General features: G+C 34.6%; 1 protein-coding gene across 1 annotated transcript in view; it reads right to left on the bottom strand.

Annotated features, from left to right (window-relative positions):
• GZMA (granzyme A) overlaps positions 1-4,494 on the bottom strand; it is a 19,758-nt gene that overhangs the window by 7,844 nt on the left and 7,420 nt on the right. The window lies entirely within an intron of this gene.

Raw genomic sequence — 4,494 nt, 5'->3', positions numbered from 1 at the left:
GGAGAGGGTTATAATTCTACAGTGTGGGTGGAGACAAGGGGACTTCGTTGCCCTCAGAACATAGTACATAAAAAGAGACTCTAAAATGTCTCAGCAGAGGTTGAGGATTCTAGTTTTCAGCATCAGTAATATTATCTTCCATATCCATGAATAGAAGCTCTGTTAAGACTTAGAGCTTTATAAAATGTCCTAAAAATTTGTCACCAACCAAACTTTTTTCTAGTTATCTCTTTGGGTTACGTAAGGATCAATAGGTCAAGGGCAAGGGGAGATGCATGAGGGAGCCTTATTTATTTGTAAGCTCCTGCCTGGATTTTCCTTCCCAACTTTGTGAAGGATAATTTTTTTTTGGCTCCTGTCTGGAGTCTGTGGCAGGAGTGGGGACAGAGGCTGCTGGGGGTAGAGGGCGTTGGTTCTTTCCAGACCTCTGATTGTGCTTTCCCTGATTCATTTTACAACTTTAGATACGTAAAAGTATTTCTGAGTTTCTCTTTCCTCCCTTCCTTTCTCCCTCCTTCCCTCCTTTCCTCCCTCTTTTTCTTCCTCTCTCTGCCTCTCTCTTCCTCCCTTCCTTCCTTTCTTTCTTCCTTTATACTGGATTTAACTAAAGAAAGAAAATGGGAGTCAGACATGGCTATTTTCCTCCAATATTGGGGGACATTTCACTCAAAGGTAGATCATCTTCAGTCCCTGAAGGGACAGTATTTAGTATGCTTTCTATTAGAAATGTCTTTTGCTTTTTTTCTGAGCAAGGGTGTAGTCTTTATTATAATACTAGGGTCCTATATTCTGTCAGGATGTTTGGTGTTAAACTAACCATCCCCAGAGTTAACACCCTGATGACCTCAGACCCAGCAGTTACTTTGTCAGAAATCACGTGACCTTAGAAGGGGGTCCTACTGAGGCCACTGTGTTTCCTTTTCTCAGACATTACCAGTGCATCAGAGGTTAATCATTTTCAGTAGTAGAATGAGGTACCCAGCTTCTGGTTTAGATGAACAATTTTAGTGCAGACTTTTAAAAAAATCAAACATTGATTGACTATAATAACTGAAAATGTTAAAGGAAACATCAGCAAATCTGTTTCTTTTTGTGTGAATGTGGTTGCTATTCTCTTACTCAAGTTGACATTTAACAGCTGTACAAGATATAATTTAGATATCAAAAAGTTCACCTATTTAACGTGTGTTATTCAATGATTTTTAATATATTTACTGAGTTATGCAACCATGTCTATAAGTAATTCTAGGCAAGACTATTTCATCATTCCCAAAAAAGCCCTGTACCCATTAGCAGTCACTCTGTATGACCCTCCTTCCCCTGGTCCCCGGCCTTGGATGACCAGTAATCCACTTTCTGTCGCCTTAGATTTGCCTATTCTGGAAATTTCATATAAATGGAATTGTGTAATATGTGGTCTTTTTTTTTTTAAATTAAGTTTATTGGGGTAAAATTGGTTAATACAATTATATATATTTTCAGGTGTACATTATCATTTGACATCTGTATATTCTATTGTGTGTTTACCACCCAAAGTCGTTTCCTTCAGCTACTATATATTAGATCCCCTTTACCCACTTCACCCTCCCCCTGCCCCTCCTCCTTATATTTAACCGCCTTTACTCCATCTACCTCTCCCTTCTTCCCCCAGCCCCTACCCTCTGGTAACCACTAGTCTATAGTCCATGTTCATGAGTCTCTGTTTGTTTGTCCTGTTCCTTTGTTGCTTTTAGGTTTATATCCCACATATAAGTGATATCATGTGATTTTTCAACTTTTTCTGTCTGGCTTATTTCGCTTTCCATGTTGTTGCAAATGGCAGTATTTCATCTCTTCTTATGGCTGAGTAATATTCCATTATATATATGTACCGCAGCTTTTTTAGCCAATCATCTATCATAGGACACTTCAGTTGCTTCCATGTCCTGGCCACTGTGAATAATGCTGCTATGAACATTGGTGTGCAAATATCTTTTTGGATATGAGTTTTCAAGTCTTTGGGGTAAATACCCAGTAGAGGGATTGCTGGATCATATGGAAGATCAATTCTTAGTTTTTTGAGGAACTTCCATATTGTTTTCCATAGTGGCTATACCAATTTGCAGTCCTACCAGCAGTGTATGAGGGTCCCTATTTCTCCATATCCTCTCCAGCATTTGTTATTACTTGTCCTGTTGATTATAGCCATTCTAACAGGTGTGAGATGGTATCTCATTGTGGTTTTGATTTGCATTTCTCTAATACCTAGTGATGTCGAACATCTTTTCATATGTTTATTGGCCGTTTGTATGTCCTCTGGGTAGAAGTGTCTGTTCAGATCCTCTGCCCATTTTTTGTTTAGATTGTTTTTTTTTGTTGTTGTTATTGAGTCGTGTGAGTTTTTTGTACATTTTGGATATTAGGCACTTATCGGAGATGTTGCTTACAAATATATTTTCCCATTCCGATGGTTGTCTCTTTAATATGTGGTCTTTTTTGATTGACTTTTTTCATTTAGCATAGTGCTTTTAAAGTTCATTCATATTGTAACATGCATCAGTATTTTATTCCTTTTTATTGCCAAATAAAATTCTATCATATGACTATACCACATTTTATTTATCCATTCATGGAGGTGGTGAACATCTGAGTTTTTTCTACTTTTTATTTATGATGAGTAACGCTGCTTTAACATTTATGTACAAATTTTTGTGTGGACATACATTTTCATTTTGGGGAGCATATACTGAGGAGTAAGATTACTGGGTCATATGGTAACTCTATGTTTAACATTTTGAGGAACTTCTAAACTATTTTCCAAAGTGGCTGCACTATTTTACATTCTCATAAAAAATGTATGAAGGTTCTAATGTTTCCACATCACTACCAATATTTTTTATTTATTACTTTTTAAAATAATTGCTATTGTAGTGGGTGTGAAGTAGTCTCTTATTGTGGTTTTGATTTGTATTTCCTTAATGACTAATGGTGTTGAGGTTCTTTTCATGTTTTTATTAGCCATTCATATTTCTTCTTTAGAGAAATGTCTATTCAAATATATTGCCTATTTTTTCACTAGATTGTCTTTTTATTATTGAGTTGTAAGTGTTCTTTATATATTTGTGTATGAGTCCTTTATAAAGTATATAATTTGCAAAAATTTTCTCCTAGTCTGTGCATTATTTTTTGTTCTTGATGCTGTCTTTATTTTATCTATCTATCTATCTTCTATCTATCTATCTATCTATCTATCTATCTATCTATCTATCTATCTATCTATCTATCTATTAAATGTATTGTGGTGGGGTAACATTGGTTAATAAAGTTATATAGGTTTCAAGTGTAAAATTCTATAATACATTATTTGTATATTGTATTGTCTGTTCACCACCCAAAGTCAAATCTCCTTTCATTATCTTGATAATGTCTTTTGAAGCATGAAAATTTTTAATTTCGATGAAGTCCAACTTATCAACCATTTTTTTTATCACTCGTGCCTTTGGTGTCACAGCTAAGAAATCACTGACTAACTCAAGTTCACAAAGTTACTCTTACATTTTTTTAAAGATTGCTTTAGTTTTAGTTCTTACATTTAGGTCTATTTCTTAATTATTATTATTTTTTTGTATAGTTGAAGTTAACTTTTGTGTATGGTTTGAAATAGAGGTCCAACTTCATTCTCTTGAGTATGGATATTCAAATGGCCTACCATTATTTATTGAAAAGACTATTCTTTTCTCATGGAATTGTCTTGATCTTTTTGTCAAAAATCAATTTGCCATAAATGTTAGCATTTATTTCTGGACTCTGGATCCTATAACATTGTCTATCCTTATGCCGGCACCACACTATCTTGATTACTGTGGCTTTGTAGAAAGTTTTCAAATTGAAAATGTGTGTTTGCTAATTTTCCCTCTAACTTTGTTCTGTTCTAACAATCTTTTCAACATTGTTTTGACCATGAAATATAAAATTAAATATTATGTATGCAGGCTATTTCTTTATGTTCTTGGGAAAAATTTTAATTTATTCCAACTGTGAATAAGCCATGGCAATATTGTAAGCCAGTAGTTCTCAAAGTGTGGTTTGTGGACTCCTGGGGGTTTCTGAGACCCCTTTTTGGGGTCTGCACAGTCAAAACTATTTTCATAGTAATACTGAGAGGTTGCTTGTCTTTTCACTCGTGTTAACATTTTCATTGATGGCACAAAAACAGTAATGGGTAAAACTGCTGGTACCTTTGCACAAATCAATGTAGTAGCAACAAACTGTATTAGTAGTCACAATTATTTATTGTCAGGCACTCATGGAAAAAGAAAGGAAAAAGTTAGGTTCACTTAAGAGTGTAAGAGATGAAACAGTAGAAACAGTAAATTACAAAAAAATTTTAACACGTCTTTATCCTGTTGTAAATGTTATTTTAATATTTTATGTGATGTGGGAAGAATGCAAAGTATGAAAAAAGCATTTTGGCTGCACACTAAAGTACAATGTTGCCTTGAGGAAAAGCACTAG

Source organism: Pteropus vampyrus, unplaced genomic scaffold (genome assembly GCF_000151845.1).
Source record: "Pteropus vampyrus isolate Shadow unplaced genomic scaffold, Pvam_2.0 Scaffold397, whole genome shotgun sequence".
Lineage (NCBI taxonomy): Eukaryota > Metazoa > Chordata > Mammalia > Chiroptera > Pteropodidae > Pteropus > Pteropus vampyrus.
Note: the sequence above shows the minus strand (reverse complement) of the source record. Positions and strands in the feature narration are given on the sequence as shown.